Source organism: Heterodontus francisci, chromosome 5 (assembly GCF_036365525.1).
Source record: "Heterodontus francisci isolate sHetFra1 chromosome 5, sHetFra1.hap1, whole genome shotgun sequence".
Lineage (NCBI taxonomy): Eukaryota > Metazoa > Chordata > Chondrichthyes > Heterodontiformes > Heterodontidae > Heterodontus > Heterodontus francisci.
In genome coordinates this window covers 59,903,916-59,926,034 of record NC_090375.1, presented here as the reverse complement: position 1 = coordinate 59,926,034, position 22,119 = coordinate 59,903,916, and the positions used below count along the sequence as shown (strand labels likewise).

Here is a 22,119-nt window from a genome sequence, read left to right as displayed (position 1 = left end):
GAATTGCCTCATGAGCTTCCTTAATTTTATTCTTACATCTCAGCTATGGGAAAAACAAATAATAGCAAATAAGTTATTCGTCCTTTTCCACGGCCCACGTTAATCCGTCGCAGCTAGAGTACAGTAAGAGCTCACATCAACAACCTCCCAGGCAGGAAAAAAGTGAAGGAGGAAGGGAACATGGGGAGGGAGGGGGGGTAAGGGAGCAAAAAAAAGAGAAAGATAGGACGTTGAAGAAATATAGCTGCCACTCAAAGAATGGCTGAGGGACAGGTTCTAACCCATTTGAAGTGCCAAAAGAAAACATCCTATTGAACATCCACATTTCTGCCAATAGTACGTGTACGTACACATACACACACACCCCTCTTGCTCCTTATTAGATATCCAGTATTCTCTGTCGGAAAGTACATGTGAATATCAGACAAGAATAGACTGGGCTTCTCAATGATACCCCTTTGGGGGAACAGTTTGGATTCACCACCTGGAAAAATTGCATCTCATCAAGTCTCAAACATCTTAAAGTAGGTTACAGACATGTGGGAAATGATAGGAGTGATTTCCACTTTTCACCTCTCAACTGACCAAAGAGTGTGTTTTTATTCGAATTGTGTTTTAACCCTTGCGCGTTTTAATAGTCAATAAACAGACAAATGACAGATTTTCTCACAGGTTTAAAAGATATATGTTTATTAAACAATACCTGAAAAAAACCACACACACACACGCACAATTTGGGTCTGATGGTTTTAAAAAAGCAGCTCGCAAAATATTTAAAAACAATGAAGGCCTGTTTTTCCTTTTTCTTGGTTCACTGACATCAAACATTGGAAAGTTGCAGGTGGATGCTTTCCACCAGACTTCTTTGGTTAAATCTCAGTCACAGTTCAATGGCAAAAGTCCTGTTACAATTTCTCAGGCAGAGTGTTTCAAGGTCACCTTTCGACTCTGCCCCTCGGTAGTTTAAAGTTGGTATTCTGGCAGAGTCCTTCTTCTTACTGCAATGGGTCTCTCTTCCCTCTGGCTTCCTACACAGAAAACGTCTATTAAAACTCCTTATTGGTTTCTGTCGGGTGACCAAAGTTTCTCTCCAATTGTGTTTTCATAAATGATGTTTGCTAGTGTGTGGCCATTGTTAGACAATGGGTTTGGATGATGCTCAACTCTATGCCATCTTGATAAAGTGGTGTTTTATCACCCTATATCCTGAGTTCGAGTCTGGAGTCTCCATGTCTGCAAAGCCATTACTAGAATCATGGAGAATCATAGAATATTCACAGCATAGAAAGAGGCCACTTGGCCCATCGTGCCGCGCCGGCCAAAAAACGAGCCACCCGGCCTAATCCGACCTTCCAGCATTTGGTCCGTAGCCCTGCAGGTTACGTCACTTGAGCTGCATATCCAGATACCTTTCAAATAAGTTAAGGATTTCTACCTCTATACCCTTCCAGGCTGTGAGCTCCGACCCCCACCACCCTCTGGGTGAAAAAAAAACTTTTGCTTATCTCCCCTCTAACCTTTCTACCAATCACTTTAAATCTATGCCCCCTAGTCACTGACCTCTCTGCCAAGGTAAATAGGCCCTTCACATCCACTCTATCCAGGTCCTTCACAATTTTGTACATTTCAATCTAATCTTTCCTCATAGCTGCATTTTTCCAGTCCTGGCAACAACCTCGTAAATCTCCTCTGTACCCTCTCCAGTGCGATTACATCCTTTCTGTAATGAGGTGACCAGAACTGCACACAGTACTCAAGTTGTGGCCTAACCAATGATTTATACAGTTCTAGCATAACCTCCCTGCTCTTATATTCCATACCTCGGCTAATAAAGGAAAGGATTCCATATGCCTTCTTAACCACCTTGTTGACCTGTCCTGCTACCTTCAGGGATCTGTGGACATTCACTCCAAGGTCCATCACTTCCTCTACACTTCTTAGTATTCTCTCATTAATTGTGTAACCCTTTGCCTTGTTTGACCTCCCCAAATGAATCACCTCACACTTCTCCGGGTTGAATTCCATTTGCCATTTTTTTGCCCATCTGACCACTCCATCAATATCTTCCTGCAGCCCACAGCTATCCTCCTCGCTGTCAACCACATGGCCAATTTTTGTGTCATCTGCAAACTTCTTGATCATGCCTCCTACATTTACGTCCAAATAGTTAATATATACACCACAAAAAGCAGGGGACCAGGTACTGAGCCCTGTGGAGTAAAGGTGTGCAAAGGAAATCCAACCCCAGTCGGAATGCCAGAGCCGGAAGCCCGACATGACCCAGCCTGAACCCAACACATGTCGTCAGGGTCAGGTCGGGTGGCAGGCCTTTACATCAGTACATGGGTAAAGGCCTACTACCCAACACGACCCCGGCGGGTCCCGACACGTGTTGGGCTTGGTTCGTGTCGGGTCAGACTTCATGCTCCTCAGTCCTGAAAGGTTCTTCTTCACCACTCTATCTACCTGTCCTGCCACCTTCAGGGACCTGTGGACATGCACTCCAAGGTCTCTCATTTCTTCTACCCCTATCAATATCCTACCGTTTATTGTGTATTCCCTCGCTTTGTTTGCCCTCCCCAAATGCATTACCTCACACTTCTCTGGATTGAATTAGAGTCATAGAGTCATACAGCACAGAAACAGGCCCTTCGGCCCACCGCGTCCATCTAAAGTGGACAACTTCACACTTGACTGCATTGAAATTCATATGCCACAGTTTTACACACTCACTTAATCTATCAACAACGCTTTGTAATTTTACACGCCACCTATTTACTATGTCACCTATCTGTGTCATCTGCAAACTTGGATATTTGGTTCTCTACTGTGTTATCAAAGTCATTAATATAGTGAATAGTTGAGGCCCCAGGAGGGAGATGATTAAAAAATGGTTCCTACTTTTGATTGTTATTAGTGACTTCTGCTAAAATCTACACCTGAGAACTGTAGGGCAAAGACAGGTGGAGGCTCAGATGTGACTCTCAATGTTTAGGCTCACATGAATAGTAGCTACTTGACAGAGTTCTGACACAAATTTTCAAATCCTCTCTGGCCACAGGAGAGGTACCAGAGGACTGGAGGACAGCGAACGTGATACCACTTTTCAAGAAGGGTAGTAGGGATAAACCAGGTAATTATAGGCCTGAGAGTCGAACATCAGTGGCAGGGAATTATTGGTAAAAATTCTGAGACACAGGATTAGTCTCCACTTGGAGAGGCAGGGATTAATCAGGGATAGACAGCATGGCTTTGTCAGGGGGAGATCATGTCCAACAAATTTGATTGAATTTTTTGAGGTGACTAGATGTGTAGATGAGGGTAAAGTAGTTGATGTAGTCTACATGGACTTCAGTAAGGCTTTTGATAAGGTCCCATGCTTGGTTAAGAGGAGCCCATGGGATCCAGGGTAATTTGGCAAATTGGATTCAAAATTGGCTTAGTGGAAGGAGGCAGAGGGTGATGCTCGAGGGTTGCTTTTGTGAATAGAGGCCTGTGACCAGTGGGGTACCGCAGGGATCGATGCTGAGACCCTTACTGTTTGTAGTGTATATTGATGATTTAGATGTGAATATAGGAGGTATGATCAGTAAGTTCGCACAGTGGCGCAGTGGTTAGCACCGCAGCCTCACAGCTCCAGCAACCCGAGTTCAATTCTCAGTACTGCCTGTGCGGAGTTTGCAAGTTCTCCCTGTGACCGTGTGGGTTATCGCCGGGTGCTCCGGTTTCCTCCCACAGCCGAAGACTTGCAGGTTGATAGGTAAATTGGCCATTATAAATTGCCCCTAGTATAGGTAAGTGGTAGGGGAATATAGGGAAGGTGGGGATGTAGTAGGAATATGGGATTAGTGTCGGATTAGTATAAATGGGTGGTTGATGGTCGGCACAGACCCAGTGGGCCAAAGGGCCTGTTTCACTGCTGTATCTGTAAATAAATAAATAAAAATAAATAAATAAACAACACGAAAATTGGTGGTGTCGTAAATAGTGTGGAGGTAAGATTTAGATTACAGGGCGATATAGATGGGCTGGGAAGATGGTTGGAGCTGTGGCAGATGGAGTTTAATCCTAAGTGTGAGGTGATGCATTTTGGGAGGACTAATAAGGCAATGGAATATACAATGGATGGTAGGACCCTAGGGAGTTCAGAGGGTCGGGGGACCTAGGGGTGCTTGTCCATAGATCACTGACGGCAGCAGCACAGGTAGATAAGTTGGTTAGGAAGGCATACGGGATACTTGCCTTTATTAGCCGAGTCATAGAATATAAGAACAGAGAGCTTATGATGGAGCTGTGCAGAACGCTGGTTAAGTCACAGTTGGAGTACTGTTTACAGTTCTGTCACCACACTATAGGAAGGATGTGATTGCACTGGAGAGGGTGCAGAGGAGATTCACCAGGATGTTGCCTGGGCTGGAGCATTTCAGTTATGAAGAGACACTGGATAGGCTGGGGTTGTTTTCCTTAGAGCACAGAAGGCTGAGGGGGGACCTGATTGAGGTATCCAAAATTATGAGGGGCATTGATAAGATAGATAGGAAGAAACAAAGAACAAAGAAAATTACAGCACAGGAACAGGCCCTTCGGCCCTCCAAGCCTGCGCCGATCCAGATCCTCTATCTAAACATGTCGCCTATTTAAAGAACAAAGAACTTTTTCCCTTAGCAGAGGAGTCAATAACCAGGGGGCGCAGATTTAAGGTAAGGGGCAGGAGGTTTAGAGGGGAGTTGAGGAAAAGGTTTTTCACCCAGAGGGTGGTTGGAATCTGGAACATACTGCCTCGTATGGTAGAGGCAGGAACACGCATAACATTTAAGAAGTATTTAAATAAGCACTTGAAAAGCCATAGCGTACAAGGCTATGGGCCAAGTGCGGGAAAATGGGATTAACTTGGACGGGCGCTTGATGGTCAGCGCTGGCGCGTTGGGCCGAAGGGCCTGTTTCTGTGCTGTATGACTCTATAAAATATGCAAAATTATGCGCACTTGCTGCTCCAATGCATTGGAGAAAACTTCTTTACTCTGGGAGTAATTGGAATGTGGAAATTGACAACGGTAAACTTTCCCTCCTTGATCGAACTGCAGCCTTTGACATTGTTGACCACACCATCCTCCAATGCCTCTCCATTGTCATCCAACTGGGTGGGACTGCCCTCACCTGGTTCCATTCTTATCAAAATCATAGCCAGAGTATCACTGGCAATTGTTTCTCTTGCTGCTCCCGCACTGTTACCTCTGGTGTCCCCCACGGATCTATCCTTGGCCCCATCCTATTTCTCATCTACATGTTAACCCTCATCCGAAAGCACAGCATTAGTTTTCACATGTACCTGGACACCCAGTTCTACCTCATCATCTCTTTCAACTGCTCCACTGTTGATAAACGATCAAACTGCTTATCTGACATCAAGGACTGGACGAGCAGAAATTTTCTCCATTAAATATTGGGAAGACTGAAGCCATTGTTTTCGGTCCCTGCTCCAAACTCAATTCCCAAGCTACTGACTCCACCTCTCTCCCTGGCAAAAGTCTGAGATTAAGCCAGTCTGTTCGCAACCTCGGTGTCAGATTTGACCGAGATGAGCTTCTGACTTCATATTCATGCCATCATTAAGACCGTCTATTTCCACCTCCATAACATCTCCCGACTTGGCCCATCTCAGCTCATCTGCTGCTGAAACCCTCATTCATGCCTTTGTTACCTCTAGACTTGATTATTCCAATGCACCACTGGCAGGTCTCCCACATTCTACCCTCCATAAACTTGAGGTCATCCAAAACTCTGCTGCCTGTGTCTTAACTCACACCAAATCCCATCCCCCTATCACCCCTGTGCTAGCTGACCCACATTGGCTCCCAGTCACACAACGCCATGATTCTAAAATTCACATCCTTGTTTTCAAATCCCTCCCTGCCCTTGCCCCTCCCAATCTCTAATCTCACCCAGCCCCACAATCCTCCAAGATATCTGCACTCCTCTAATTCTGGCCTCATGAGCACCAATTTTAAATCCCTCCACATTGGTGGCTGCACCTTCAGTTGCCCCAGCCCGAAGCACTGGAATACCTTCCCTACACCTCTCTGCCTCATTTTCCTCCTTTTAGATACTCCTGAAAATCTACCACTTTGACCGAAGTTTTGGTCATCTGCTGGATAGGTTTGTCCCGATGAGGCAAGGAAGGGATGGTAGGGTGAAGGAACCTTGGATGACAAGAGATGTGGAACAGCTAGTCAAGAGGAAGGAGGAATCTTATTTAAGGTTGAGGAAGCAAGGATCAGACAGGGCTTTTTATTAGAGATACAGCACTGAAACAGGCCATTCGGCCCACCGAGTCTGTGCCAACCATCAACCACCCATTTATACTAATCCTACACTAATTCCATATTCCTACCACATCCCCACCTGTCCCTATATTTCCCTACCACCTACCTATACTAGGGGCAATTTATAATGGCCAATTAACCTATCAACCTGCAAGTCTTTGGCATGTGGGAGGAAACCGGAGCACCCGGAAGAAACCCACGCAGACACAGGGAGAACTTGCAAACTCCACACAGGCAGTACCCAGAATTGAACCCGGGTCGCTGGAGCTGTGAGGCTGCGGTGCTAGCCACTGCGCCACTCTAGAGGGTTACAAGGTAGCCAGGAAGGAACTGAAGAATGGACTTAGGAGAGGTAGAAGGGGACATGAAAAAGTCTTGGTAGGTAGGATTAAGGAAAATCCCAAGGCGTTCTACACTTATGTGAGGAACAAGAGGATGGCCAGAGTGAGGGTAGGGCCGATCTGGGATAGTGGAGGGAACTTGTGCCTGGAGTCGGAGGAGGTAGGGGAGGTCCTTAATGAATACTTTGCTTCAGTATTCACTAGTAAGAGGAACCTTGTCGTTTGTGAGGACAGCGTGAAACAGGCTGATATGCTCGAACAGGGTGATGTTAAGAAGGAGGATGTGCTGGAAATTTTGAAAGACGAGGATAGATAAGTCACCGGGGCCAGACGGGATATACCCAAGGATATTACAGGAAGCAAGGGAAGAGATTGCCGCACCTTTGGCGATGATCTTTGCGTCCTCACTGTCCACTGGAGTAGTACCAGATGATTGGAGGGTGGCAAATGTTATTCCCTTGTTCAAGAAAGAGAATAGGGATAACTCTGGGAATTACAGACCAGTCAGTCTTACGTCGGTGGTGGGCAAATTATTGGAGAGGATTCTGAGAGACAGGATTTATGATTATTTGGAAAAGCATAGTCTGATTAGAGATAGTCAGCATGGCTTTGTGAGGGGCAGGTCATGCCTCACAAGCCTTATTGAATTCTTTGAGGATGTGACAAAACACATTGATGAAGGAAGAGCAGTGGATGTGGTGTATATGGATTTTAGCAAGGCGTTTGATAAGGTTCCCCATGGTAGGTTCATTCAGAAAGTGAGGCGGCATGGGATACAGGGAAATTTGGCTGTCTGGACACAGAATTGGCTGGCCCATAGAAGACAGAGGGTGGTAGTAGATGGAAAGTATTCAGCCTGGAGCTCGGTGACCAGTGGTCTTCCGCAGGGATCTGTTCTGGGCCCTCTGCTCTTTGTGATTTTTATAAATGACTTGGATGAGGAAGTGGAAGGCTGGGTTAGCAAGTTTGCCGATGACACAAAGGTTGCTGGAGTTGTGGATAGTGTGGAGGGTTGTAGTAGGTTGCAACGGGACATTGACAGGATGCAAAGCTGGGCTGAGAAGTGGCAGATGGAGTTCAACCTGGAAAAGTGTGAAGTGATTCATTTTGGAAGGTCGAATTTGAATGCAGAATACAGGCTTAAAGACAGGATTCTTGGCAGTGTGGAGGAACCGAGGGATCTTGGGGTCCACGTCCATAGATCCCTCAAAGTTGCCACCCAAGTTGATAGGGTTGTTAAGAAGGCATATGGGGTGTTGGCTTTCATTAACAGGGGGATTGAGTTTAAGAGCTGCGAGGTTATGCTGCAGCTCTATAAAGCCCTGGTTAGACCACACTTGGAATATTGTGTTCAGTTCTGGTCGCCTCATTATAGGAAGGATGTGGAAGCTTTAGAGAGGGTGCAGAGGAGATTTACCAGGATGCTGCCTGGGCTGAAGGGCATGTCTTAAGAAAGGTTGAGGGAGCTAGGGCTTTTCTCATTGGAGCGAAGAAGGATGAGAGTGACTTGATAGAGGTGTACAAGATGATGAGAGGCATAGATAGAGTGGATAGCCAGAGACTTTTTCCCAGGGCAGAAAGGGCGATCACCAGGGGGCATAATTTTAAGGTGATTGGAGGAAGGTTTCGGGGAGATGTCAGAGGTCGGTTCTTTACACAGAGAGTGGTGGGTGCGTGGAATGCACTGCCAGCGGTGGTAGTAGAAGCAGATACATTAGGGACATTTAAGCGACTCTTGGATAGGTGCATGGATGATAGTAGAATGAAGGGTATGTAGGTAGTTTGATCTTAGAGTAGGTTAAAGGGTCGGCACAACATCGTGGGCCAAAGGGTCTGTACTGTTCTATGTTCTAATGTCCTTATGTGGCACGATGTCATATTTTGTTTTATAATGCTGCTGTGAAGCACCTTAGGACATTTTATTATGGTAAAGGCACTATATAAATACAAGTTGTTATTGCTACCACATGGGCTAGTTGAGGCAAACAGCATAGATACATCTCAGGGAAGCAAGATAAGTCCATTAAGTAGAGTGGGAAGAGACTTATGTGGTGCATAGCCCAGTTGGGCCAAATGGCCTGTTTCTGTGTTACAAATTCTGCATAAAATGAACTGTAGCTCAGAAGCAATTGTCAAGACTTCACTTTACTGAGACAGTAAAGAGGAGCCCAAATCGAATAGGGGCTGGATTGGTTCAGAAAATAAGTACCTTTACAAGTGATCCTGTGCATGACTATATATCAATTCAAACAAACTGTAGTTACTTTGCAACATTTTATCATTTCACACCCGGATATGGATTTTATACATTTTACGTATTTGGGTTGCCTGGATTAATCATAGATTGGACAGGTGCCATTAGTTAGATAATATAATCCAGCCACCCTGGAATACTGCAGTGACACTAAAGGGTTAAGTTCATCAACTCCAATGTACTTCCGCCTTTTATGCTGTTCATACAGGCTACCCATCACAAAGCAAACCACCACCACTTGGGATAAATAAGACTAGGAACAATTTTGGAAAGCAAAAAACCTCCAGAGCAATAGAACTGAAGAGCTTAGTCATAGCATGAGTTATACTTGAGAGTTACTACCAGCAGGCTCCCTTCCCTGTCCTTCTTCCAACTGCCACCACCACAAACACCTAATATTTGGGTATGTTCATCACACATCATGTAAAGACTGTTCACAATCTCAAACCCACCTTAACCCTCACACACTATTTTTTTATTCTTTTAGCCCTTGCTTCCTCCTTCCCTCCCTATAGTATTCACCTCTCTAGACTGAAACAGGCTTGAGGCCTGCATTACAGCACTGCCAAATGTCACTTTGAAACATATCACTAATAGTAGCACACAAGCAGTTCCGATGACTGCCCTTTACACTATACACACTAGGGAAACATTCAGACACCAGTTAAGATCTGAAAATTCATCCAACATGGAGCAGCAGTGGATAAATTATAGCTCCAAATCTTGCCTACCAATCCAATGGTACGACATGTTGCAGGAGCCAGCCTGAACTGTTTCCTCAGTGTGAAGATTGTATGGAAGGACAGAGCACGCCACTACACAAATTGACACTTGTGATATTCCTAATTGTCAATTTTCAAGTCTCAGTTAGGCAAGCAGGATGATGCCAAACAAAATGAGATGATTCCTTAAAAAGGCAAAACAAACTCTCTGAATCCTAAGGGGAAAATTAAATCTTGTTCTGTCTCCTCCCGTGTCAGTTCCCAACACCTGGATGCACAACAGAATCAGGGAAACAATTGTGCTCATCCTGCAAAAAGGATACCAGCAGTAGACTAATTTCAAAACAGCATGGAAACATACTATTTATGTATTTCTATTAATGGTATACAGTTCACTGTACAAAGTTAAAACTGGATGACAGGGAAAAACATTTATCAGTGATACATACACAAACGAGATGAAACAATGGCTGGTCACTTAACCTCTGCGTATTCAGCAAGCTCCCCATCACTGTTGGGAGATATTAAACTATTCTGACCCCAGCCCTGTTCAAAAAAGGAATTTTCTTAGAGGATCATTTAATCCTTTTCCTCTTTCCCCATACAGTTTAACTTAATCTGTTGCTTCAGTGTACTTGATTAGAGAGTCTATGCTGGATGGCCTAGCCCCATGCTTCTTGTGTTGCCACACCCAATTCTATCACAACCTCAGTCCCACAACTCTAAAGTCACAACACAGAATAAAACAAACGCAACACAATGGAAATAAAAATAGTATGTTCAACCCAATGACAAAAGGCTTTATACTATTTACCTCAAAAAACTAAATCTGCATTGCACCAGACACCATTAACATACAAGCTAATTTAAATACAAATGTAAAATAAATTACACATCTTGGCAGGTTCACTTAATCACAACAAAGCACACCCTTACAATGCAATGCCCCAAGCAATACATTTGAAAAATTAAAAGCAAATTAGTTAACTACTTTTTCTTTTACCTGAATTTGGTATAAATTCCTGTATTTATTGTGTTAAAGTTGCTTCTCAGAGGGCAAGGATCTTGATATCTATATATTGGACTACAGAAATCAGTCCTAAAACATATAGAACTAAAACCAGAGACAAGTCACTGCTGCAAACTTATCAGCCTGATGAAAGAAGGAGGGGCAATCACAACCAAACCCAAACCGTCGCGGCGTGCGTACGCCCCTTCTCCCGCCTTCTCCGCTTTCGACCGACAAGTGAAACAACCAATCGGCGCTAGGAGTGGCGCTCCGGCGCGAGCTTTCCGTCCAATCGACGTCAAGACCTCGCGCCAATAGGACTTCCGGTATCAAGCTGCGTTGACAGGAAAGGCACCACCCTAAATAACTGATGAGGGAATTTCTTTTTCTCTGTACCCGTCCCACCGCCCCCCCCCTCCTTTCCCTCAGTGGCGGAATTTGAATGTATATTTTAACGTCTTTTTATCGTATGAAAGTTGACTTACGTTTTGCGGACTGGAAATCTTGTTACGGTAATTTTTATTTTTGTTCCCCCAACTTTATTTTAATTTTCTCTTCTCCCTGTCGTTTGGCTAATGGTTTTCAGGCTTGGGAATTCAATCTGTGCGACCGCTAAAGATCCTCGCCTCAACCTAATGTGATGACGCAGGACGTGATTGCCAGGACCTCTGACCAATTGCTTGGTGCGTCAGGGTTTGGTGACGCCGTATTGTGATGTGGTGCGGCCAATTGCGTCGAGAGGTTTGTGCTGAGCCCCGGGAGAGGCGGGACTTCACAGTGCAGCAGCAAACTAGGTTGAGAGGGAAGGAGGCGTCCATCAAACATGCTCCAACTATTTCCAGCCAACCTTGCATTGGGGAAATTCAATCTTGTTGGCTAGTGTTACATAAAAGTAATTTTCTGGTGTTATTATATGTAGCTTTTATTTAACCTCAACGGTTAAAGGAAAATAAAATCAAGATTTTATTCCTTCAACACCTCAAGCCCTGTAACTTGCATTCCACATTTTGTGAACCCTGGAACAAATTAGTAAAGCTGAGCCTGATTTCACTACCCCTCTTCCCACTCTCTAATGAAAACTCTAACTCACTCGAGTACTACCCTGAAGGATCAACCCAAGTTTCCATGGGTAGTGGGGCATTTTACTACATTAAATATGCTATATAAATGCAAGTTATTGTGGCAGCCAAGGGAGGTTGACGAGGACAGGGACATGGGTTCAAAGTAATGAAAGGAAAGTTTTGGCAAGATGTCAGTTTGGTTCATTGGCTTCTGGATCATGCGATCATACATTCAATTCCCCTAGAGACTTCAGCATACCTCAAGTCCTCCTTACTAACATCTGGGGACTTGTGTTAAAGCTGGGAGAGCTGTCTCACAGACTAGTCAAGCAACAGGCTAGCATAGTCATACTCACCGAATCATACAAAGAACAGTACAGCACAGGAACAGGCCATTCGGCCCTCCAAGCCTGCGCCGATCTTGATGCCTGCCTAAACTACAACCTTCTGCACTTCCGGGGACCGTATCCCTCTATTCCCATCCTATTCATGCATTTGTCAAGATGCCTCTTAAACGTCACTATCGTACCTGCTTCCACTACCTACCCCGGCAGCACGTTCCAGGCACTCACCACCCTCTGTGTAAAGAACTTGCCTCGCACATCCCCTCTAAACTTTGCCCCTCGTACCTTAAACCTATGTCCCCTAGTAACTGACTCTTCCACTCTGGGAAAAAGCTTCTGACTATCCACTCTGTCCATGCCACTCATAACTTTGTAAACCTCTATCATGTCGCCCTTCCACCTCCGTCATTCCAGTGAAAACAATCCGAGTTTATCCAACCTCTCCTCATAGCTAATGCCTTCCAGACCAGGCAACATCCTGCTAAACCTCTTCTGTACCCTCTCCAAAGCCTCCACGTCCTTCTGGTAGTGTGGCGACCAGAATTGCACGCAATATTCTAAGTGTGGCCTAACTAAGGTTCTGTACAGCTGCAGCACGATTTGCCAATTTTTATACTCTATGCCCCGACCGATGAAGGCAAGCATGCCGTATGCCTTCTTGACTACCTTATCCACTGCGTTGCCAATTTCAGTGACCTGTGGACCTGTACGCCCAGATCTCTCTGCCTTTCAATACTCCTCATGGTTCTGCCATTTACTGTATACCTCCCACCTGCATTAGACCTTCCAAAATGCATTACCTCACATTTGTCCGGATTAAACGCCATCTGCCATTTCTCCGCCCAAGTCTCCAACCGATCTATATCCTGCTGTATCCTCTGACAATCCTCATCACTATCTGCAACTCCACCAACCTTTGTGTCGTCCGCAACCTTACTAATCAGACCAGCTACATTTTCCTCCAAATCATTTATATATACTACAAACAGCAAAGGTCCCAGCACTGATCCCTGCAGAACACCACGAGTCACAGCCCTCCATTCAGAAAAGCACCCTTCCACTGCTACCCTCTGTCTTCTATGACCGAGCCAGTTCTGTATCCATCTTGCCAGCTCACCTCTGATCCCAAGTGACTTCACCTTTTGTACCAGTCTGCCATGAGGGACCTTGTCAAAGTTTTTACTGAAGTCCATATAGACAACATTCACTGCCCATCTTTCATCAATCATCTTCGTCACTTCCTCAAAAAACTCAATCAAGTTAGTGAGACACGACCCATCCTTCACAAAATCATGCTGCCTCTCGCTAATAAGTTCGTTTGTTTCCATTGTTACCTTACAGACAATGTCCCAGACATTGTCCCACTGGCAGGACAGACCCAGCAGAGGTAATGGCACAGTGCTATACAGTCAGGAGGGAGTTGCCCTGGGAGTCCTCAACATCACAGGTGGATGTAAACGTTTCCACAGCACCATTTGGAAGAAGAGCGTGGGAGTTATGCCTGGTTTCCTGGCCAATATTTATTCCTTAACATCACAATAACAGATTAACTGGTCATTATCACATTGCTGTTGTAGGAGTTTGCTGTGCACAAATTGGTGCCGTGTTTCCTACACTACAACAGTGACTACACTTCAAAGTACTTCGTTGGCTGTAAAGTGCTTTGAGACGATCGGTGGTCTTGAAAGGCACTATATAAATACAAGCCTTTTTTTTCCAGTGAGCAGCTCTTTAAGGCCTTGAAGCTGTCGCTGGCTTTTTTTTAACATTGCACTCTGCCCCTTGACCACTTCCTACAAAACAGCACTCATTCCTTTTCATGTTGTATTGAATAGCAATCTCCGAGCTCCAGGAAGCAGTATGTAGGGGCTTGGAATGCAGGCGTTTAACCTCTTTGAATACTTCTGCTAGATGGCTCATCTATCTCCCTCTCCTTCACATCTGTTTCCCCACCATTGTTAAAGGCACAGCACACGTTAATAGTATGAGCAATTGCAGCATTACAAATACTGAGTAGTTTATACATTTTCCTACACCCAATTTCTGCATAATATATGCATAATCTGTCATCACATGACATTCACATTAAGTAAAAGCATATATAATAGAAAAGGTTTTATGGTTTAAATTGATTATAATCTTTTATGAAGTTCATTTAATTTGACTCTTCTATAATTAAAAATGGTAAAGTACTGAATATGATTTTCCAACCAAAATATTCATTTAAACACAAAGAAAATAATCAATTTAGTGTCCAGATGATTAAATAATGATGCATGGATGGTTTGTATTGATGGGGATGGAGTGCCTTGATGGTATTTTCATATAAGTGACCTATAGTTTGGAGGCCCTGTAGCACTGGAGACCTAGTTTTCCTTGAGTCTTGAGGCTGTTGTCAATCTCCATTTACAACTAAATGTGCTTTTATATGTGGACAGGTGTGAAGGAGGGGGAGATAGGTGTGAAGGAGAGGGTGACGGGTGAGCCGTCTAGCGTGGACGCATTCAAGGAGGTTAAACTCCTGCGCTCCAAGGCCCTGCTTGCTGCTGCCTGAAACTCTGAGATTGCCATTCAATACAACACGAGAACATATTAATAATATCCTGGCCTTTATATACAGTGTTTCATCACATTGAAACATCCGGAGCATTCTGGAAACAGAACTTGGGGTTGTTAAAGTAAAATCTGCCCTCCCCACTCCATTCCCTCTTTGGTTTCTATAGCTCTGGTGTTGCCTTTGTATCACTTCACCTGAATGATGATGAACCCTCTGCTCTTCCTGCCGGGGAATCCAGAAACTGTGAGGCCCCCAGTTCTGCATCCAGTGCCTTTTGTTGCAGTCTCATTGGCCTCTCAGAAAGGAATGTGACATTGGACTTCACCCCCTCAGGTGGGGCCATGATCACATCTGGATAACAGGTAGTATTTTTTTAAAGCTTTCGTAAAGCATTTTCAGATGCAGTAATATGGTTTTTGTATAGAACGCTGATCTGTTAGAGATTAAATAAGCCATTAATGAGGTTTATATACCAACTGTCAATCTATATTGGTTTATGTCTGGGAGAAAAAGAAACTCATGATTTTTATGCCAAATCTCATGGTTTTTAAGAATTTGGCTCTTGATTTATAAGATGGTAGAATTTTGCACACATTATTAGTTTTCAGTGGATCATTTGTTCTCTATTTGTTCTGTATTAGTGGTGCCCTCCTCTTGGAGACAGAGACAGGCACTGGCATTGAATTCATGCTACTCCATATATACCAGTTCAGTATAAAAAAAGCATTTCTTAAAGATTATTGTAAGGTATATTCTAAGAAGTATTAATTTAAAAATCACAAAGATATTTCTTCCCATTTGTCTGCAGCACCATAAACCTGCAACTTGCATTCCACATTTTCACAACTCTGAAACAAGTCTGTAAAACTTAATATAAAACTGCTCCCCCCTTGAATATGCCAACTCTCACAGGACAGTACTTCTATGGGTGTTGGCAGTCTTTGGAGATTGATCAGGGCAAGGACATAGGTTTAAAAAAATAAAAAGGCAACTTTAGGACAGATATCTGCTTGGCTCAGTGCTAGCACTCTTCCTGAGTCAGAAGGTCAAGTACTACTTCAAAGATTTTAGCATTTAATCTAGGCTGATACTTCATTGGAACTCCAGAAGATGCACACATCCTTGCTAATCACTCAATGCTGTCCTACCCCTTTTGCAGGAGGAGACCGCAAAATACTAGGGAGAGGACCAAGACCACACAAGTATGTGGAAGTGACCCCAACAGAAGGCAGCACTGGAGCTAAACGGCACGTGTAACATTATCAGCATTGGGGATGGTGAGGTTTGCAGCTCTGCAGAGCAGGTTGACTGATTTAACCTCGGACCCCTTGATTTCCCAAAACCAAGTGCACCTTTAGCCGCCTTCCATCACCACAGCTAGAATGGTCAAGTGTGCAATGTACAAATTTACTTTTTCTCATTACCATATATTACTAAATCTTTACCCTTCTTGGTTCACATGAAAAGCATGAACCCCTGTCGACAGAGGAACAAGACTCTTCAGAGGAAGCCATCCACCCTGAGGATGCTCTGTTAAATGCACTGGCACCAACTCAGACTGGTGAATCTAGAGCTTCTTAGAGAGAGAGATGGATTGGCATCCGGTGACTCTCACAGCACAAGTGATCAACAGCAGATAGGTGACAAGAACAGCAAAGAGGAATATGTCCCTGAGGGCACCATACTCTCCTAGCTCTGCTCAGCAGGTCAAAGATATAGAACTCCAGGGCCACGGATGAAAAGGAGACTACTGGAGTCACAAGAGCAAATATGTGAGGTAGTAGCAGTCCTGCCAGGCACTCTGTCCACAATGATAGAGAGAAAGGAGGAGTCCAACTTCATTATCTGTGGCATGTTTTCACAAGGGTTTTCCACTGCAATCTGTGACCACCACCTCCAAGGATACTGCAGCCAGGCCCTGACAGCAGGAATCAGTGTTACCAGCCTTTGCCAACCTGATAGAGGTTCAGATGGCTGGTATACACACTCTGAGCTTTGAGAAGCTGATGGACAAAGTAGGTTGGAACTTCCAAGGCATCACTTACCACCTCCAGTCTGCTGTCCCACTCCCATTATTCACTACACTGGATCCTTGTAATTTGGTTTCAGCCCCTTGTCAAATTTCATTTTTCTCGCTTAGTGTGCACAGTGCTTTTAAGACAAGTTCTGCCTTGTCCTTGTATCATTGATGTGGAATTTGCTTCAGTGATTTTAAGGTGAGAAAATGGTGGCTTCAAAAATTATGGATGGAAGGTTGTTAGTGCAAGGCAGTCTGGTCACAGAGGAGAAGTAGGAGAAAGAGGTTTCGAAGGAAAACACTGAGCTATGAGGGCATTCTTTGCATCTGGGACCAAAAGATGTTCTTTATGCCCTTCATGTCCTCCAGCATTCTCTTTAACCTCCTTTTCCTTGTCAGATGATGAGTTGTGCCACCCTTCTTCCTGTACCTCTTCTCTGTTGAACGATGTTATGGAGGACGCAGCATTCCACAATGATTCAGGCTGGTGAATATTGCAGGGAGCCTCTGGACCTATCAAGACAGCTGAACCTTATGATGCATTTTGATGTCCTGTTCAGTTACGCACCTTGTGGTGATGTGGCTGCTGTTATATCTGTTTTGCTTTGGAATGGTCGGGTTTCAAAGAGGTGTCGACTATGTTGGAAGGGGTTATCCCTTGCCCTCAAGCAACCATTAGTCCCAGGTTAGAACACTGAGGGGGATATTGGATTGCGTTATGGCAGCTCCCTGGATAGCGGGAACATACTTGCATGAAACTCTTGATTACATTCAGATTGGATATTTATTGAGTGAAAGCCCTTACAGTTAACAAGATTCTAGCTGATCACAAGGTATCCTGATGGCTGCAGGTGTGCAGTCAACTGCACCCTGCACTCGCAGAAAGCCAGCCAGAGCTGCAAAGCCTAAAATGCTCTCACTCTGACTGCTGTCATCAGTCAGAAATTAAATGTATCAGCTGGCCATAGTAAATATAGCATCTCTGACCTTCCTGATGCTTTTGTGGGTGGCAGTCTGAGGCAACCTCTGTTAAACTCCAGAAAGCTTGTTATGGAAGGATATTGCTGGAGCCTATATTTACTCATTTTCTCATTTATTGTGTAAAGTAAAAGGATTACAGATATTTAGCTCCTTACTCAAACCCTTTCCCAGTCTCAGTGAGTGTCTGCTTATAAGTGCTCAACTAAGACCCCAATTAACACCCTTCACCTGCATATCATCAAACCATTGATACACAATTAACAGGTTCCCTTCTTTTACAATACAACTTGGATTAACATGCTCAAACAACATTTCAAAATAAATCAAAATAACTTCCATATTGGGTACAAAGTATTACATTGTGACATGCCCCTCCTCTAGCAACCTTAACAATTTCTTTGTACGAACATTTCTTTTTGTGAAACAATGAGATAGCTGATGACTTGCATCTACCCAATTAAGTTTGGAGATTTCCTTTCTCTCAAGCATTTGTTTCAATCCAGCAAGGTCAATACTTCGTCTTTTCTCACTCACACATTTTGTAGAGTGTATATTGTCCCACAAAGAACGATTATCCACATAACATTCAATGGGTATCCTATCTTCAGTATGTCCCTTGTTCAAAATTTCACCCAAAATATTTGACAAATAGAACCCCACATCCACTGCCTCCACAGGACTCAGTGTTTCTGCAGCTAAAGTGCTTTAACAACCTATTTTAGTTTCTTAGCCTCCCAAGCTAAAGGACAACATTTCCCATTTCCACCCATCAGAAATATTATGAAGCCAGCTGCACTCGAATATCCATCAGCAAGATTAGCATGTGAAGCATCACTAAAAAATATTAGCTTCATGTTCTTTGGGTCACCTAAGGATGGGAACTTCAATGCACATTTCTCCAGATTTAGTTTTTTCAATGTTTTATTTGCCTTAAAACATTCTCAACTTTTGGATGTTTTATCGTCGCGCTTAACTCCAGCACATCAAAACTAGCATCAGGCCTGGTCTGAGAGCACAAACAGTTTAATTGACGGTCATGCAGACCCCCACCTGCCAGGAATGAGGCATACTAATTTTGTCATATGAACATTGATTTTAAACTGTTGCTGGAGAGGGGAAATGACTTGTTAAACAGATCAGCCGTAGTTGGAAAAAACATTTGCATACTAACAGACAGTGCTTGGAGGGACAAAGGGGCTCCAATTTAACCCACAATGGACTTTGAGCACCAGATATTGTGTGTAAGAAGAGACATTCAAGGGTCAGCTAAGACAAGAGAATCCACTAACAGACATGGTCAGACCAGCTAGTCACATGACTAACCTGCTTGGCAACCTGAGTTTTTCTGAATTGTGCAAAGAATTTGAACAGAAAAAGACTCTTTGCTTCTGGAGTGAGAAGACCTCTCCTGTCTGCTCCCATCTGTTTCTCACAAGCTTCTGGACCCACTGAGGACACATGAACTTCAAGAGAGAAAAGTCTCCTACATCGAACAAGGTTTAAGAAGAATACTGGACCCAACAGAAAAGCAAGACCTATCTACAATCAAGAACTTTACAGCGAGTTCGAAGAACAGTAACCAAAACCATCTTCAGATGTTGCCTCAAACTTTTCCACTTTATTTCTTCTGCTCTTTTCTGTCCCCATCTGCATGTGTGTATTCCATCTGTGTATGTGTATTGCATTTGCATGCTAGCGTGGGCGCGTTGCATATCCGTAGGCATTAACCGAATTCGAGTTGAAGTTTAAAAAAGTTCAACCTTTTTTCTTTAAACCTAAGAAAACCTATTTGGCTAGTTTCTTTACTTTATAATTGGATGTTAGTGAACAAGGATTCTCTAAGGGGACGCTAAAAATACAGTGTGTTTAAAATTAAACCCTGTTATGGTAAGACCAGGTGAAGGCTGAGAGGGAAACCTTGATCCCTTTATCACCTGGTTGTAACAAAAATTTGGGTTAGCCTTCACCTGGTCTTACCGTAACATTGACCAACCAAGGTTTGCAATTGCTAAGTCTCCGCTTTAGATAGATCATCATCTTTCTGTGAGGACCTAACACGATTAACCGGGATGGGAGTAACAGTCTCTAAATAGGATTGTTGATTCAAACTTATTCAAGACTTAGTCTGCTTAATATCTAAACCAATATATTTAAAGACCCCACAAGCCTGACTCCCAATCTTAAATTCTGTCCGAATCTTATGAGTAACATATTTCTCAACATCCGCAGTACCACCCCATAAGAAATCATCAACTTGCATCATGAAGATGCCTAAAATTTCCCTTTATGATACCAATAAAACATTGCAGCATCTGCGTTTAGTTGAACACAACCAATTTTCAACAAAACAGATCTCACTGAGAAATACCACATCCTGGAAGCATCATTAAGGCCATAGAAGCATTTGTTCAGTTTCCATAGTTTTCCTTCTTCATTTGCTGCCTCTTTCAGTGGTTTCAGCTACATTTCAGAAATACCTTGCAGAAATGCGGCTTTTATGTCAATGCATCTACACTTCCATGACTGGCCAAAAGAGCCAAAAAGATTTTCAAGATTACTTTTCCAGCTGTGGGAGAGTCCACTCTAACATCGGTATCCCCCATTCGCTCTTCAAAACCCTTCGCAACTAACCTTGCTTTAGCCTTATAATGGGCGGCACAGTGGCGCAGTGGTTAGCACCGCAGCCTCACAGCTCCAGCGACCCGGGTTCAATTCTGGGTACTGCCTGTGTGGAGTTTGCAAGTTCTCCCTGTGTCTGCGTGGGTTTCCTCCGGGTGCTCCGGTTTCCTCCCACAAGCCAAAGACTTGCAGGTTGATAGGTTAATTGGCCATTATAAATTGCCCCTAGTATAGGTAGGTGGTAGGGAAATATAGGGACAGGTGGGGATGTGGTAGGAATATGGAATTAGTGTAGGATTAGTATAAATGGGTGGTTGATGGTCGGCACAGACTCGGTGGGCCGAAGGGCCTGTTTCAGTGCTGTATCTCTAAAAACAAAGTTCCATTGGGAAGGACTTTTTCAGTACAAATCCGTCTATGTGACAAGGCTGGCTGTCCCCTATCTGGTGCCTCAGAATAAACTCCAACTCTAATTCTTTATGTTTTGCTTCTCTTATTGGTTTATCCTCAAGTTTATTGGCAGCCACTAAAACTTCTCAGTTCTGTTCAGAGACTGCTCTCTAGCCTTTATTTCATTGTGGAATCTGTTCAAACTACGGCCTCTATTAGCACTTTGATGTCTTTCAGAACTACTGCTAGAAGATCTCCCTCGCAGTTTATTGGAGGCTCTTTCCCCAGTATGTGATCGCTTCCTTAAGCAAGTCACTTCCAGACCCACTATTAGAACTTGCACTGTGCTTTCTTACCCTCCACTTTTTCACCCTATTCTGCCAGTCCATGGACCTTGCTTCTTGGCCATCATCTTAAACATTTAACTAATATTTAAACTTGCCTGTAGATTTTCCTGCACATCCCACAATTGTTGCGTCCCCCCATTTATTAGAACCCTCAGGAATACTAAACTCTATCACCAGGTTTCTTGGAGGCACCCAAGATCACATCGTTGGCACCAACTGGACCTCATCGTCACAAGGCGAGCCTCTTTAAACAACGTTCAAATCACACGCAGCTTCCACAGTGCGGACTGCAACACCGACCACTCCCTGGTGTGCAGCAAGGTTAGACTCAAACCAAAGAAGCTGCATCACTCCAAGCAGAAGGGCCGCCCGCGCATCAACACTAGCAGAATTTCTTATCCACAGCTGTTACATAAGTTTCTAAATTCACTTGAAAAAGCCCTTCAAAACATTCCTACAGGGGATGCAGATACTAAGTGGGCCCACATCAGAGGCGCCATCTATGACTCAGCAATGACCACCTATGGCAAATGTGTGAAGCAGAATGCAGACTGGTTTCAATCTCACTTTGAAGAGCTGGAACCGCTAAGCGCATTGCGCTGTTGGAACTACAAGAAAGCCCCCAGCGAGTTAACATCTGAAGCACCTAAAGCAGCCAGAAGCGCTGCACAAAGAACAGCCAGGCGCTGAGCAGATGACTACTGGCAACACCTATGCAGTCGTATTCAGCTGGCCTCTGACACCGGAAACATCAGAGAAATGTATGATGGCAATAAGAGAGCTTTTGGGTCAACCATCAGCCCCCCTCAAGTCTAAATCAGGGGACACAATCACTGACCAACACAAGCAAATGGACCGCTAGGTGGAGCACTACCTAGAACTGTACTCCAGGGAAAATGTTGTCACTGAGACCACCCTCAATGCAGCCCGGTCTCTGCCAGTCATGGATGAGCTGGACGAACAGCCAACAAAATCAGAACTCAGTGATGCCATTGATTCTCTAGCCAGTGGAAAAGCCGCTGGGAAGGATGGCATTACCCCTGAAATAATCGAGAGTGCCAAGCCTGCTATACTTTCAGCACTCTATAAACTGCTTTGCCTGTGCTGGGATGAGGGAGCAGTACCATAGGACATGCACAATGCCAATATTATCA

The 22,119-nt window shown here is 44.1% G+C and overlaps 1 protein-coding gene across 6 annotated transcripts in view; it reads right to left on the bottom strand.

Annotated features, from left to right (window-relative positions):
• Positions 1–11,300, bottom strand: part of LOC137369872 (microtubule-associated protein 4-like) — a 546,551-nt gene extending 535,251 nt beyond the window's left edge. For 4 of the 6 annotated variants that reach the window (XM_068031524.1, XM_068031523.1, XM_068031527.1 and 1 more), the window contains exon 1: positions 11,135–11,299. The gene's annotated coding sequence lies outside the window, so the exon portion shown is untranslated. Of the gene's footprint in view, positions 1–10,643; positions 10,812–11,134 lie in introns of those variants that run through there. The other 2 variants (XM_068031528.1, XM_068031530.1) reach the window with 2 other exon arrangements.
• Positions 11,301–22,119: the final 10,819 nt, after the last annotated feature.